Source organism: Schistocerca nitens, chromosome 4, assembly GCF_023898315.1.
Source record: "Schistocerca nitens isolate TAMUIC-IGC-003100 chromosome 4, iqSchNite1.1, whole genome shotgun sequence".
Lineage (NCBI taxonomy): Eukaryota > Metazoa > Arthropoda > Insecta > Orthoptera > Acrididae > Schistocerca > Schistocerca nitens.
In genome coordinates, this window is record NC_064617.1 from 563,557,060 (window position 1) to 563,574,416 (window position 17,357).

Sequence of the window (17,357 nt, forward strand, 5' to 3'; positions counted from 1 at the left end):
ATGTCTACCAAATTTCGCTGTCGCACGATAACAACAGCCCACAAAGGACCACTATGAGTAGCAGTATTTTAATTATAACCACCCAGTAGTTCCCTCAAACTACCTTGTGGCGTCATACGTTTACTGCTATAGGATCGTTCAATCCGTGTGTAATCTGTAGCAATAAAGGAGTGGATCCAAGAGCCGAAAATGCTACTAGTTTTAAGATATTGATCGTTTTGCTACTGCTGTCACAGCCTTTCGTGACCGTCGAACTGTATAATAATGAACAACTGAGTCTAGTGAAGACGGTGCGACGGAGTACAGACGAACGCAAAGCAGCAGCAGCAGGTGACGTAGGACGTGGAGCGGCGTGTGGATGGTAGCACGTGCGTGCGGCCGAGCACGCGCCAGCTGCAGGCAGTGGCAGGCAGGCAGTCAACTTGTGATTCCGGCTGGCTGCAGCAGTAGAGGGGCGAGGCATCCAGATGAGCTTGCCTGCTTGTTTGTGGGCCGGCCGTTACACGAGCCCAGGCCGCGCAGCTGCGCCGCAATCAGTTGTGTCGTCCGGCATGCCTGCCGGCGTTGATTCGCCTTCACGGCTGGCCTCCAGATGCGACAGCTCCGCAGGCTAGTCACCAGCGCGTGAGTCGGAAAGAGTTAATTACGCCAACGACTGCAGGTCATAGACAGTACGACGGTTGGCACTATAATAATGCCATGTACCGGGTGGCTGTAATTAAAGTGCAGATACTCACAGAGGACCAGTGTGGTCTCTAATTATCATACGGCATAACGTGTTGCCCTATCTGTGTTTTCGCTGCACCCTATGGTGTTTCTCGTCACTGAATAGAATACTACCCGGCCACTTCGATCCGTGCCATAAACCGAAGAGCGAGTTCAGAACTTGGCTGAGGATCGTGAGGTTTCAGTTGCTGCTGTATGGGTACCAGTGTAAAACAGAACGCAAAACTTTCCCTACTTGACCATGGGATGGACAATTCTTGTAACACTGCCCGAGCACTAGCACTACACGGTGCATGTGCAGCATGGTCAGTCACAGCAAACGCTCGCATTTTGTTCATCAGGTGACAGTGCGGAATTGTGCGGAACGTCTTCCGGAAGTCAAGGAACACTACACCAACCTGGGCCGCGGCGTTTACCGCCGTCTAGGTCTCGTGGACGAGCAGAGCGAGCTGGGTTTGCTTTATTCCTAGAGTGGAGATTTTCGGCCTCCAGAATGACCTATGTTCGCAAGCATAAAAGGTGTTCTAAAATTTGGCAACAAATTGACATCATCGATAGAGACCTGTAGTTCCGTGCATCTATTCTACGACCGTTCTTAAGACCGGAAACGACTTGGAGAGTCTTCCTGTCGCCAGGAAATCGATCCTTCAGCGCTGCTAGAAGAGGAGCAAGCTCATTCTAATAATCTGCGTAAAATCTCATAGGCAGGCTTAAGTATGTAATTGTATACATGAGGAAACCTACTCCATATCCTCCTAGCCACCCAAATATCTAAAGAAAGATATGTTTAAGAACTGCCAAGAGCTCTTGGGGAAATAAAAACCTTTATACGTACAAGTCCTTCGAGCAAGTCTGTACTACGTATTTCGTTATTTTATGGTACATGCCATCCCAGAAGCTGTCGGCCTATCAATGAAGACGAAGAACTGTAATGTAATGACTTCGCTGCGATAATTTTTTAACACGCGCATGACTGTATCGATAAATGAATTTCATTTCATCGCGAATACTTGCTATATATGGCTCTGAGCACTATGGGACTCAACTGCTGTGGTCATAAGTCCCCTAGAACTTAGAACTAGTTAAACCTAACTAACCTAAGGACAGCACACAACACCCAGCCATCACGAGGCAGAGAAAATCCCTGACCCCGCCGGGAATCGAACCCGGGAACCCGGGCGTGGGACTTGCTATATATCTCCATGAATGTAACATTATGATTATCAGTATTAGTATCGTTCCTTTCCGAAGAAACGTGATTGGCTGTAACTATACAAGCGTTAAGCGGAAGATCAAGAACAAAATGAAGAAGTGGCTGGATTGTAGAGCGAACACACTTCGTTTGCCGCTTTAGATAGTTAAGGCCAGTGTTCGCTGATTGTTGATATCTTACAGTATTCAGAAGGCTTGTAAAACAATGAACCTCGATTTCTCGTACTAGAGTAGCATTCGGTACATCTACATCACGCGGTGCAAGCCACCTAACGGTGCCTCACGGACGGTACTTTCGGTACCAATAACTGATTCCTCCCCTCCCTATTCTGCTCGCGAAAGGCGCATGGGAAGAAAGATTCTCGATAAACTTATTAGCTCTAATTTCGCGAATTTTCTCGTCTGATCATTTCGCGATATTTTATGTGGGAGGAAGTAATATGTTGGTCGTCTCTTCCCGGAAAGTGTTCCCTCGAAATTTCAGTAGCGGAGAGGTTTGCTACTGAACAACATCTGTCTTGTAACGTCTGCTACCAGAGTTCGTTGAGCATTTCTGTAACGTTCTCACGCCGACTAAACGGTCCTGTGACGAAACGCGCCAGTCTTCGTTGGATCTTCTCTGTCTCTTCTATCGGCCTCCCCGGTAAGGATTCCATATTGATGAACAGTACTGAAGAATCTGTCGAACAAGCACCTTATAAGCCACTTCCTTCGTGGATGAGTTACATTTCCTTAACATTCTTTCTATGAATCCCAGTCTGGCATCTGCTTTTCTTACTATTTGTTTTCTGTGTTCATTTCACTTAAGGTCGCTCAGGATAGTTACCCCTAGATATTTTACGGTAGGTACTGTTTTCGGCAGTTTCTCATCAGCAGCGTAGTTTTACATTAGTGGATTTCAGTTCCTATGTATGCATGTACTCATGTTCGAGGTAAAATGCCAGACCCTGCACCATTCATCAGTCCTCTGCAGGTATTTCTGCAAATCGATACTTTGTTCTGGCGTTGCTACTTTTCTACAGACGACTGCATCACCTGTGAACATTCTTAAAGAGCTTCCGACGCTTTCTACTAGATCATTTATATGCAGCTTAATCAGTAACGGTCCTGTCACACGTCCTTGGGATACTGCGGAAATTGCCTTTACATCTATCGGTTTTGTTCCGTTAATGATGACGTGTTGAGCTCTATCTGTAAGGACGTCTTGAATACAGTCGCAAATGCGGTCCGACGCTCGGTAAGCTCGTATCTTTTTCACTAACCAGCAGTGCGGGAGGGTGTGAAGCGCCTCCTGGAAGACACAGGACACGGCATCAACCTGTACGCCGGTATCTACAGCGCTCCTCATCGCATGGGGGAACAGAGGAAGCTGAATTTCGGAAGAACTCTGTTTGCGAAATACATGTTGATTTTTCTAGGGGAAATTTTCATTCTTCAAAAATGTCATAATTCTTGAGCATAAAACATGTTCCATAATTCTACAACAGACTGACGTCAATGATATAGGCCTATAATTAAGTATGTTCTGTAACCGCTCGAGACAAGTGCAAATTTGGTGACTCTTGGCGTGTATGCTTCCCTTGTTAGGGAGGTGCTGCTGCTTGCAGTCCAGCTTCCAGTAAACTCGTGAGGTGCAACTGTGTCCGTCTACTCCGCTTCACACTTACCATTTGCGACTCCGCGTTGCCTTTCACACGGTGGGACTCAGTTACGGGGAAGATCAGATTCGACATCTTTTTATCGTCCTTAGAAGGACGAGCAAAGGAAGAGGGAACCAGCCCGGTATTCGTCACGAGCAGTATGGGACAACAATTAGACTTAAACCAGGACTTCCACAGTAGGATTTGTATTCCGCTGCTCCGAGTACTGGAATGTCCAATATCAAGCTGCTAGCCATTTCGCTCGTTCGAAATTGATGAACTTTTAAGGGAATTGCACTACGAGACTGGAATAAAAATTTTCAGCAATAATGATTTATCGCACATTGTATATGGGCATTCTGTCAAACACTCCCAATGTGACCAACAAAAGAGTCTTCTATTCATTTGCATTTATAAGTGGGGCATTTCTGCGCAATTTTGTTGTAATCTTATGTGTACGAGTCGCTTTGCCGTGCACACGACAGGCATTTTACGTTATAGTATGACCACACGTTCCTCTGAAAGTTTCATTTACATTTTCGAGAAAAATTGCTGGCATAAGCATGTCGAACTAAATATTGACAATGGAAATGTACTCCATGGAAAACTGGCGTAAAGCTCTTGAATTCTGAGTTAATTTGGATTTATCTTCTAATATCCTGTCACATGCTATATATGTAGCTTCCACGTGTACTTACTGTATGCTTTATTGTCTGGCTAAACTTAAATTAGCATTTAAACATTAACAATGGCCACCGTCGCCGCACAAAAGATCGTTTTAGTTAAGCGTCGGTGGTTCTTTGTTCTAAGCCCTCACAGAATGAAGAGACAGTTGCTGTATGATTCTTACACGGCGCCCTAAAGTCTTAGGCAGTTTCTGAAGACTGAGTAGCAAATATTTGTAATCACTAAAATTAAACTACACGCTATACAATATTGTCCTGCCATCCGACTATACATGAAGTCTCATCATAAGCAGTAATGGATAGGCTTGTAATCAATACAGCTTACGAAACTGGAGCCGCAATTTCGCTTTCAAGTAAATCTGCAGTTGGCCTCTCGACAAAGAAAAGTCCTCCACGGTACCGTTTATCCATCCTGAATAGTTCGTCTAGCCGTCTTATGTAGATATGGTGCTGGAATTGTCATCGCTAATCTGTGATTTTTCCGGTTTCTTTCGAAATTACTAACCGCGGGAAGTGTGCCACACTCTTGTTTTCTAACTGTCGCTTCCAGAGCTATAGCTTCATCTTGGTACCAAATCAAACTATACATCATTTAGCTCGTTTAATTTTATGATACCGAAGTTGCACGTCCTTTTAGCGTCTTTATCATTAGAAACTGAATTAGCGTCATTTTCATTAGGGAGAAAAGGAAAGCATTGGATCAGATACCTACATCAGCCAACGGACTTCCCTTAGGAAAGATAGAAAGGGTTGAATCACAAGTGTTCTACTCGGAAGAAGGCTGTTAATGCGAATATGAATGATGTTGAATAGAAATGTCAGGCAGTTTCATGTAATTTTACTTTCCATGCACTTACAGCATTGTTTACTTCAGTCTGTTCAAATGGTTCAACTGGCTCTGAGCACTATGGGACTTAACTGCTGTGGTCATCAGTCCCCTAGAACTTAGAACTACTTAAACCTAACTAACCTAAAGACATCACACACATCCATGCCCGAGGCAGGATTCGAACCTGCGACCGTAGCGGTCACGCGGTTCCCGACTGTAGCGCCTAGACCCGCACGGCCACTCCGGCCGGCTTCAGTCTGTAATACACGTTTAGACAAAAAGTCCAAGTCATTTAATATCATGAGTTTTTGGAGAAATGGTTCAAATGGTTCTGAGCACTATGGGACTTAACATCTGAGGTCATCAGTCCCCTAGAACTTAGAACTACTTAAACCTAACTAACCAAAGGACATCACACACATCCATGTCCGAGGCAGGATTCGAACCTGCGACCGTAGCGGTCGCGCGGTTCCAGACTGTAGCGCCTAGAACCGCTCGGCCAGTTTTTGGAGACAAACTCAGTACTTCGCAGACGTTTCCTAGATCTGTATTGCGTTTCACATTGTTAAACGTTAAATTAACATGTAATTTAGATTTCCTCTGTTACTGTACAAAATATGTCAGACGTGGGCTGGACATGGTGCGAAACTTACGTTATACTATTTGCAATCGAGCTTTATGTATGTACTTTCGATTCTCTATCATTTCCGACTGAAATTGTTTGGTGAACGTGGCGTTATGGTCCAAGGCTCATAGTAAACACGGCACTGCATGTCGGATTTGTTGGAAACGAGCCAGCGGGCGGCCGAGAGAAAAATATCTGTCACGCATGTTTTGAATGAGCACCGCAACTGCCGTAGCTGAAATATCGAACACATTATGACCGTTACGTGATCAAAGCAATACCAACAACCCACAAATCACGAGTGTACCGCACCGCTACACAAAAGGAGTCGTTTATCACCTCATGCAATAGACTATAATTATAGGTGGCTGGTTTCGCGGGATCGTGATTTGTCTGTAATTAACTTGCCAATCACTCAACTGTACGAGGTGTAATTCACTTCGTCTGAGCACAGTGTATGCCACGTGAAAGTTAAAACAGTGTCCCGCACATGGATTCGAACCCAGATCCCTATCGTTCGCTACCATTTCCGTTGTACAAGAACGGCTCCCAGACCAGCTCAAAGAGTCCGTCACGAGCAGGTCACCTTCTTTCCAAACTCTGTAATTGTTTATGTGACAAGGTGAAGTCTGATCTGGGTTAATAAGTATCGCATGGGCGCCAAAGGCCGGATCTGGGAGTGCATTGTTCTCCCTCTGCAGCACAATGTCAGTCTTTCTTTCGTGTTATACGGGACAGTCTTCCCTACTGCTAGTGACCGATTCTTCTTCGTATACATCGTTCTGCTCGTGTTATATACAGGGTCATTCCATGATGATGTTACAGTCCAACAGGGATAATCAGTGACATACTACCCGGGTTACCGGAACTTACCCCACTGGTTTTTCGTCAACGGATGTGGTTCCAACGTGATGGAGCGTCAGCCTACTCTGGACTGAGTGTTCGTGAACACCTGGATCAGACATTTACTGAAAGGTGGCCAGGCAGAGGAGATGATGTTTCGTGGCCAGACTGTTCACCTAATCTCATTTGATTTATTCTTGTAGATCATGTGAAAAGTGTGTACGAGTGGCATGTCGAGACTGAAGAGGATCCTCTGGCATGAATTCTCGCTGCCTGTGACACTCTTCAAACGACACCGGGGGTATTAGAATGGGTACGACAGAATTTTGTGGAACGATGCTATCCCCGCATTGACGCTGAGAGACGCCACTCTGAACAACTGTTGCAAGTGAAGCGGTTTGTGAAACTTGTGCGCATAAATGGAATTCGTAATTAATGTCTTTCTGACATCAAGTTACGTACGCCGTTCGAGCGATCAACAGGGGAAATTATTTGAGGGTATTGGAGAATATTCAGCGGGATTTCTGTACGCCATGATCAGGGTTCGGAAGTTGGGGCCCTTAGTTTTAAGCGCTGCGCGAGGTAAGGCGGAACTTGAACACATTTTGGCTCATACCTTTCCACTCGACTTCAAATTGATACAAGTTCCCTTCTCCATCATCCATGGAAGTTTGTAACATCATTACGGAATCACTTCGTACAAACATGCCCACTTTCTTAGTTCGAAGTTATTTTCTGTTGTGGAAAATTGAAGTAGTCTTTTCTTAGCACAGCGTATCATTTGCGATTGACTGTCGTGTGAATAGCTGTCATGTAACCTTGTGAAGTGTAGTGATTCAGTTGTGTTGGTATGGGTGATTGTGAAAAGACATGGGAGTGTGAAATTGCGTGTTAGCGTGTAACCTGCTCCTCTTACGTTCTAATAAGGAGACCTTCTTTTTTCTTCATTTTTTTCATCAGTTTTCCGACTGATTCGCCTCAGCCCACCACGAATTCCTCTCTTGTGCCAACCTCTTGATTTCAGAGTCGTACTTGCACCCTGTGTCCTGATCGGTTTATTGGCTCTATTCCATTCTATTTCCCTTCAGTTTTAGTCTCTAAGCTTCCTCAGATACCATAGCAGTTGTTCTCTAATGGCTCAACATATATCCTATAATCCTGTCCTTTCTCCGTGTCGTTGTTTTCCTTATCTTTCTTTCTTCGCCGATTCTATACTAAACCCGTACACCTGAGGTTCTGACGAGAGATTTGCTACTCAGTCACAGAAATCGGTGCATCGTCTTATGAAGAGCTTGAAAAGTCAGCCAGCCAGTTCCAAACATTTATTAGCCCTTGACCATGATTTTGATGTTTGTAAAAATATCTTTTTCAAAAGTAGTGGCCTTATTACATCACTGATTGGTTGATGTTTCAATCTTTTCAGGTTTACACAGTTGTTGTTTCGCAACCATCATTAAGATTTTGGCATCGTCTTATTCTGAAAGTATACGCCACCAGTTCTTCCTTACTTCCAGCCAGATTACTGCAGCAGGCGGCATTCGAACCACTACACTACCCTATGTTACCGACCTTTGCTGTGAAGACGAATTTATCGTGTAGCTTTGTCGATAAAGTTAAAGCTAATGTGCGTAAGGCACGTTTTCTAGAGTAAACATCATTATGCTTTTAGTTCTAGATGATATCTCGTAAGCTGCGGTTTTTTCAAAAATTCGCGAAAGTCAATCCCAGTTACTGTGGAAGTTGAGTGATGAGTACCATCACCTCAAGCTGAAGTCCTGCATATACCACGCGCTGTCTTCGCACATGTTGTTACGTCGCATTCGCCATTCTCTGCACTTGGGCATAGTTTTAAGACTACACTAACTTCGCTGACAGCAGAGTTGGTATCGGATTCCTGGGACACTAGTCGACATTCCGAGCTTTAAATCACCCACAGCCACCCTCACCTCTGGAGAGAGAGAGAGACAGCCACCGTCGCAGGTAGTTGCCGAGGCGCTCCAGTCCTCGCTGGCCGCCTCCTTGGACGCAGTTCGCCGCCTTAAACGTAAATCGATGCGGCGGTCCGTAATTACCGCGCCACCAACGAGCCGCGAAGGGCAATAAGCAGTGTGTGGTGTGCGGCGGTATTAATCTCCTGTAAATGGGGCCGCCCCCGCTGCCGGGGCCGGTCTTGTAGCAGCGGCCGGCACCCCGTCTCAGCCCCCACGTAATGGCCTGCGGCTGCAGATCCCGCGCGGGGGACTCCTCGCCTCGCCTGCTGTGCGCTGCTACCACGCCTTCTGTGTCACTGCACAGGGACGTTCTTAACGCGTCCTGGCACATCTACGATTAATTAAAGATCTAGGTTTCTTCTAAAGGTACTAGACAAAAAAGTGCAAATAAAAAATACTAGTAAGCTGGAGACTCGGGTTCACGTCCCGGCCTTCACACAAATTTTAATTCATTACTTCAGCTTCCATCCTTATCGAAGGTGAAGTCGACACTCATACAGCCTATCTCCAGGAAAATGAAATTCCAAATTGAATTATTTATTTTGCTCCGATGCCAGACACTGTATCTATTTATTTTTATTTCATACATTTCTACGCGTTTCGAGTCAGTTTTTCTTATTTTCAAGCGTTTTTTATTGCGTTCATATATAAGCAAAAGTTAGTGAAGTAATATAAAATTACCTTGTGGTCTCTCTAGGCTCTTCAGCCGACGTTTGACAATTTTTATGACGTTGCGCCACCACGAGCGGCAGGCGTTGTCCAGTCCACCACCGGCAATGGAGGTTGAAGCTTTGACAATGCCAGCTACCCGTGCTGGGGAATCGTCATGGAATTCATCAAACAAACGTCGGCCGAAGAACCTGAGACAAAAGCCGAAGCAGGGTGGCTGCTCAAACATGGAAAACAAAATTCGGTGGGAATCCCGAATGTGAAGAGGTAAGTGGTGTCAAGAAGTTCCTGATAAATTAATGATGAACGGGAGAAGGGGGGGGGGGGGCAGCATACCACAATAACCTTTCTTTCCTCTTAACTGCGCTGTATACCAGCCGTAAGTAGTAGTCTAACCGCAGTTTTTAAAAACCGGTAGTTTATATGGTATAATATTCATATAATTAACATAATTTGAAATACTGAGTATTTTAAAATTTGTGATTTGTAAAGATCAATAAGATTTCAATTTCAATGCTATGTTAAAAACATCAGAATTCCCAGATTTTTATGAAATTCCCCGATATGTCCCTTTCTTCCAATTAAAATATAATTCCGTGAAAATTCCAGGTTTTCTAGAAGGATCGTCACCCTGCAATACGTAATTTGTCAACAAGTGGTCACGAAAGCCTTAAGAATTTTGTAATTTAAAATTAACGTTTTGATTCTGTAGGGACTATAGTGTAACCTTGTCCACAGCCGGTGGTGCAGATGGCATGATCCCAGGTTCGATTCCCGACCGGGTCGGAGATTTTCTTTCCGGAGACTTGGTGTTTGTGTCGCCCCAATCATTTCATCTCATCTTCATCGACAAGCAAGTCGCCGATGTGGCGTCAAATAGAAAGACTTGCACCAAGCGGTCAAACAGCCCCACTCGTCATCTCCTTATCAATAACGCCGTATGTTGGAACATTTCATTTCAGTTAACCTTAAGGCAGTCATTTGTTGTGACAAAATGAGGTGAAGTTGGCGGGGCGGCGGAAGGAAGTAACTGAAGAAGGGACGACCAGAGTTGTGGTTGTTGTTGGGCTGCATCCGATGGATTGTGGAATTATCTATGTTTGACTCATGGCGATGTTTTACATAAGTTAGTACGTTGTACTGATTATCTAACATTTCTGATTTCCATCCTCCGTAGTCACTTATTTCCCGGCAGAGCCATTATATTATATTGCGTGCAACAAAAAGATCTGATGACGAACAAAATATGCTCGCTAATAAGTAAAAAAAGGCTCTGCCCGAGCAGGCCATGAAGGTCTGTCATCCTCAGACCCCAGGCGTCACTGGATGCTGATATGGAGGGGCGTGTGGTCAGCACACCGTTCTCCCGGCCGTATGTCTGTTTACGAGACCGGACCCACTACTTCTCGATCAAGTAGCTCCTTCGTTTGCTTCACAAGGGCTGAGTGCGTCCCACTTGCCAACAGCGCTCGGCAGACCGATGGTCACCCATCCATCTGCTAGCCCAGCCCGACAGCGCTTAACTTCGATGATCTGACGGGAACCGGTGTTACCACTACTGCAAGGCCGTTGACGCTCGACAATAAGTAGATAGAAAAAATTAGATAATTTAATCGTAGGTCACGGAGCCAACACTTAGCCACTATGGTCATAACAATTAAAACACAACTCCCTCTGTATCTAAGGCTACTAGTGCGACGGCGGTCGACGAGCAATTTTCTGACCGTACGTCATCATTATTTGGACAGCAAGTGGAGGACAGGAGGTGAAGTCAAGTTATTTTCTTTATGAAGTAAACATCCGCAGCTTCACTGTTCTTATTTTATTTTTGTATCTTCCGTTCTTTGCTGCTAGTTTATGAATCAACTCTGCTATCAGCCAAGCCGTCATTCCGATATCATAACCAGAAGCATACGCTCTGGTCGATGCGTATCAAATTCCAGTGCAACTTCAGTTTGGCTATGAACAGTGATGTTGCCAGAAATCAGCCCGACGGCTCGGCTAATGGCAGGTTTGATTGCTTGAAAGTGAGGCTGCTAGAAAGACAAGTAAATAAAAACAATGTACCTGTTGAACATTTGTTTCCGAAACAAACTATCAGATACGGACCCACCAATAAAATTCTAATCGAAAAATAGAGGAGAAGGTAGTGGAAGCGAAGCCTATAATAACGAAACCATGCATCTATGTCGTGAACCCCTCCGAGGTGTTTCATGAACTAACGGCATTTGACGTCGTTGCGACTGGGCACGGTGAACATGGTAGTCCCCTTAGTGCTACTAGAGAGGCGTTGGATTTGGACCTGTACCACATCTCAACATCTCCCTTCTTTTCAATCCGTAGAACAGTGTGCAGCTACACTTCGCGAGCCACATTATAGTGTGTGGTAGACGATGCTTTGTGTAGTAGTGTCACTTCGCCCTCTCCCTGTTTCAGTCACAAATGGTTAGCGGAAAGGACTATTGCTGGTAAGCCTCTTTGTGGGCTGGAGTCTCTCTGATTTTATCTTCACGATCATTTCGCGAGACATACGTAAGAGGAAGCAGTCTGTGGGCTGACTCTTCTAGGAACGTACGCTCTCTCAACGTTCAACAACGGACCAATGGGAATGCAGAACGCGTCTCTTGTAGCGTCTGCCACCGATGTTAGTTGTGACGCTTTCGTGCTTACTCAATCAACCTGTAAGGAAATGTGCTGCTCTTTTTTGGACCTTTATTTTCGCTATAAATCCTATCTGGTACGGATCCCGGACTAACGAGCAGTATGGAAGTATTGGTCGAATGAGTGTTTAGTTAAGTTGCTTCCTTCGTTAATGCGCTACGTTTGCTGACAATTCTTTCAAAGAATCTTGCACTTGATACTTCACAACATGTCAGACGAAGGCTGTGGCAAACGACTTTCACTAGGAATTTGCCTACAACGGTAGTCGAAGACACTCGCATTTCTGCCAACACCCACTGCCTGAAAGAGTACGAATTTGATACGCGGGGAAAAAAAGGAAAATCCAATGACACACGTACATAATTGGGCAACTTATTGGTAATCGTTATTATTGCTGACGCAAAACACCGAAAAATTGGCCATCCTGTATGAGTTAAAGGTAAACAGACTTCATTTATTTGTCCTAAGCTTCGCGCTGACATTGGGTGTCAGTACTGCTCATGAAGCATCGTGTGAGATAAAAACGTGCTTATTCGGTGCAAAGCTGCTTGCTACATCATTTATACATTTCTTCTGCGCTCACCGCGCGGGGTAGCCGCGCGTTCTAGGGCGCCTTGTCACGGTCCGTGCGGCTGCCCCCGTCGGAGGTTCGAGTCCTCCCTCAGGCATGGATGTGCGTGTGTTGTCCACAGTGTAAGTTAGTTTAAGTTAGATTAAGTAGTGTGCATTCTTAGGGACCGATGACCTCTGCAGTTTGGTCCCATAAGACCTTACCACAAATTTCCAAAATTTTCTTCTGCGCTTGGTGCATGTTATTCACGTCAACGGACAGGAGTACATGATTTCGCCGCACACAAAAAATATTGCAAGAACAAGGTCCTTGCAGTAGTATTTAGTTTCCGTTTAACAACGTCCTCAGCTCTACTGTTGAAATACAACTACTTTCACTTTGTATTTCCTTGCGCGTTTTAAGCTTTGGAAAGGAGGCCTGCAGTTTACAAAACGAGTCATGGGAACATTCCAAAAAAGCTCTGTTGGATTCAGGTCGGAATGTCTAGCTGACCACTTCTTAAGCGGAACCGCTGGCTATTAAAGATATTCAGGTGAGTAGCGCCCTGTGTAATCGAACGCTGTCATCTTGTATGGAGAAATAACCACCTACTGTAACACCGTGCACAAATTCGCAAGTATCACAGCAGTTCTTTCTGTAGGTGAGTACAGTTTCAATTCAACCTAGATAGACGTGCTGATTTGTTTGTCGCCTTGAAAAGGTACCACAAATTGATCTGGCACTATGGTTAAGGCCGCGGACTCGCATTCGAAAGGATGGCGTCTCCGTCTCAAATCCCCACCCGATCACCCATATTTTAGTTTCTCATGGGTTCCGATAATCGAGAAAGGCTTTCAGAGCTCGTGATGTTGTCGCCGACAAGATCGAAATCGATTTCCTTTTATTACGGACAGAAAACATCCCCGCGCACAAAGACTGTCTCATTCATTCATCCAGCTGGATTACCTGGCGCCCAAACTGCACTTCCGTTTAGTGCCGCCCCTCCCCTCGCCGCCACGCTTCCTTGACATTCCATATCTTTTGTTTAATCTTTATCGCTGTTGAGCCTGTTCATTAGTTTATTCAAATCAATACTACTTTAAAATGAAGAAAAGGTACACTAGATTTTCTCATTGACTCTACATTTATACAATGTACACTATTTCAGTTTCAATCTTGTCTTTTTCAAGTGGTTACAGGTGCTGAAATACAGCATTTGTCGACATTAGTAAAGATAATAAAAATGGCGTAAGTCTCTATGGCTCGTGTCAGCCTTTTTCAAATACGCCATCATTTGTAACGGATACAATAAAAAATCGTGAAACAAAAGTCCTTTCTGCAGATGTCAGTAACGACCACCGTACTCAGTAATGTAATAAATTTACAGTCAGTCGCGAATATAAGTTATTTCAAAAATTCTACGAGACAGTGATCCCGCAATAAATATAACTGCGCGAAGGTCACACATTTCAGTAATTATTTTTCGTATCAAACAATTAAAAATATGGGTAAAACACAGTCGAATGTCGCATTGCTTGCGACAGTTGCGCGATTTGTTTTTCATTATTTCATTGCCCATCAATACTAATATGTGTCAAACAAAACAACAAACGCAAAATATACTCTTTACATTTTCGTTGCCTTGGCTGACCAGAGATAAGAATAGAGGTTCTATCTAGCAGTCGTACCAGGGAGAGGTAGATCGCACGGGACTACTCCTCAACTCACTCCTATCTTCTTGCTCTTCTTTCCCCCTTTCCTCTGCTTCTTTCCTTTTCTTTCGCTCTACTTCATATCTAGCTCCTGTCACAAAACGGCGCACAGGGTACGCCCCCCCCCCTCCCCGCTGCCATAACCTAGTTTCATTGTACTTCACACATATTTGAAACTTGCACGAAGCTTTTTAAGTGAAATTTACTTCCAGCTGTGTCTGCTATTTCTCTTGGTTCATCTGTAGATGTCGTTATCACTAGAGGAAGACATACGCCCTTCGACCACTAGGTACTTGTCGCCTTGCAGACAGGTACACCCACCCACCCACACACACCCACACACACACACGCACACACGCACACACGCACACGTGTGTACCAGCGCTAGCGGCGCGGCCGTGTTCCCGGACGTCGCGGCGCCCCGTCCAGGCCAGATCTAAATCAGGAGTCCGTTTATTTCCGCTGCAGCGGTCACGCCGTCTGGTCAGTTTCACTTGCTCCAGCGCATCTTTTTGCTTCCCGACTTCTGCTCAGGGGGGGGGGGGGGGGGGCGGTAGCGTCATTCTCGCGGAATTTCCGTTTGGCGCCGGAGTTAGCTCTGAAAAGTAAAGATACGAAAACAGGAAAATTAGTGAGCAGCGAGAACGTCCTACACTGATGACATGTCGTCATACTCAGATTCATCGTCTCAGACGTCTTGCTGCAAACGATCCCATCGTCGAATGATCCTGCACGTCGAGCGAGCAATGTGTGTCTTCTGTCGGGCGCTAGTCGCGTGGGGCCGAAGAGACCCTGCCATGGCTTTGAGTACGGCCTTTGTGGACCCATCGATTCGCTGTTCAATTTGCAGCACCTACATACACACTTTGCCAGACTACTGTGAAGTGCATGGCGGAGGGCACTTCCCATTGTGCTAATTCTTACGGCTTCTTCCCGTTCCATTTACGTATGGTGCGCGTGAAAAGTGATAGCGTGAACGCCTCTATACGCTCTGTAATTGGCGTAGTCTGTAGGAGCGAGACCACGCAGGTTGTAGAACATTCCTAGATTCCTGACTTAAAGTTGGTTTTAGAAACATTCTAAGACTTTCACGGGATAGTTTGCGTATATATACAAGCATCTGCCAGTTCAACATCCCCTGTTAGTCCCTTTTGGTACGGGTCCTACACACTTGAGCAATATTCTACAATGGGTTGCACGAGTGTTTTGTGCAGCCTGTTTACATTTCCCTAGTATTCCACCAAAAAGATTCAGCCTGCCACGTACTTTACCTATGACCGAGCCTGTGTGATATCCCTTCAAACAGTTATATTCAGGCGTTTGTATGAGTCGAACCATTCCAGCTGAACCTCATTGTTATTGTAATCAGAGGACGCTATGATTTTTCATTTTTTAGGGGGAAGTGCAAAATTTTACATTTCCGAATACTTAAAGCAAGTTGCCAATCCTTGCATGTTCGTACAATCCCGATCAGCGCGAGCAGCAACACCGCAGAACGTCAAACCACAGTCGCAAAACGCAGACAACCTGCAGCTGTAAGTTTTCGACACCTGTTGATAGACGTTTCTCGCTCTTACGAGATAAGTAACACGATCTGCGCACGATCAAATAACATTCAAATACGACTGTGAATGAAAAACTTGGTGTGTTATGTCTTCTTATACTCTTAGTGCCGTTGAAGTGACTTCATCCCACTTAGTGTGGCTGCGCTGAATCTGCACGGTACAGTCCATGCTTATTTGACATTTCTTATATGTTACCTTTATCGTATTTCAATTTTAATCGTTAGTAATGTATTAACTGAAATGTCAAGACGAAGCAAATCATTGGGGAATTAGTAGACTCGTGTGTATTCTCCGCCGCATAAAGAAATTGTACTTTTTCTTTGGAAGAAGTGCTCCTGTGCCAAGAGTGCCTTTTGGTTCTAGGACCTGAAAATGAAAAGTCTGAAACATAAGGGAAATGCAAGAAAGTCTCAAAAACAATGAAAATGCAAATGGTAATGGTTAGAATGTGAAAATGTATAGCAGGAGGATAGAAAACATAATAAAGCATCCGGAACACATGAAAACATACTTCCATTCAATGAATTCTGACCTTTGTGTCTCATGCACACAGCATGGATGTGTCACTTTGCTATAACAATAGTAATGTCAGTACGAAGTGTGATTACAACGAATAACAATAGTACTACTAACCGTGACAGGTAATGCTTTTCATTGTTCTGTCCGTGAAGGCCGTAGGAAGTCCGCCTCGGTAGCTGTGGGGTGACCGTGGCAGATTGCGAAGCTGAGGGGCCCGGTTTCGATTCCCGGCCGGCTCGGAGATTTGATTTTTCTCTCCTCTGGGGCTGTTTGTTGTGATGTCCTTATCTTCAATCGTCACAACTGACACGAAAATCGCCTGCAAGTCTAGGCATATATAATTTCGTAGCAGGGCACGGCTTTTCCCTAATGAATGTTTTGCATCGTCGAAATACACTGTCGTATCTTCCACTGTTGAGAAGCTAGTAGGGACACGTCCCGAAAGCCAATTTTTTGGGAAAAAAGCTCCATAGGAACTGATGGCCATCATTTTTTGGAGGCTGCTCTTACGGTCGATGGCAATTTTTGTTCCGAATTGTGTGCTGTCGAAGATGTGTAGTCATAGTTACACGTGCAGAGACATCAAAGTGGATGATTGTTTTTAAAAATGAACCACTTCCAATCGCAAGCACCCCATCTTTCAAAGAAATTTCTTTCGATTGTGTTTTTATGGCTAATTACTACTTTCGGCTTCCAGCAAATCAAAACACAACTGATGTCAAATCTGCAGCTAAAAATCCTCAGCAGTGGCGTTTTATGGGTTCCACCGATGTGCAGTCCAGTGTAAGTGATGGCGTAGACACAGAAAACGCTCGCTGCCGTAAGTAACGATGTACAGCACACAAATCATTGCTTCCTTCCCATGCTCGCCGCCTTCATGAGGCCTTCTCGCTATTTTCCATGGCTGAAGAAATAACAGACTATAGTTTAGCTGCAGTGGGCTACTTCTCCTAAGCCTCTGTAGTGGTGAATATTGGTCATACGCACGCGACCTGGAGCTTGACCATCCCTTGCTTCACCTTTCCGATGGCGGTGTACATCTAGAAATTTTTACCACAGTATCTGAACAAAACAAAATCCCTTTTATCTCTTCATCCAGCTCGTCCGCTGATACTTCGGCACCATTCGC

General features: G+C 44.9%; 1 pseudogene; it reads right to left on the reverse strand.

Annotated features, from left to right (window-relative positions):
• Nucleotides 1–10,678: 10,678 nt before the first annotated feature.
• Nucleotides 10,679–10,795, reverse strand: LOC126253778 (5S ribosomal RNA; annotated as a pseudogene).
• Nucleotides 10,796–17,357: the final 6,562 nt, after the last annotated feature.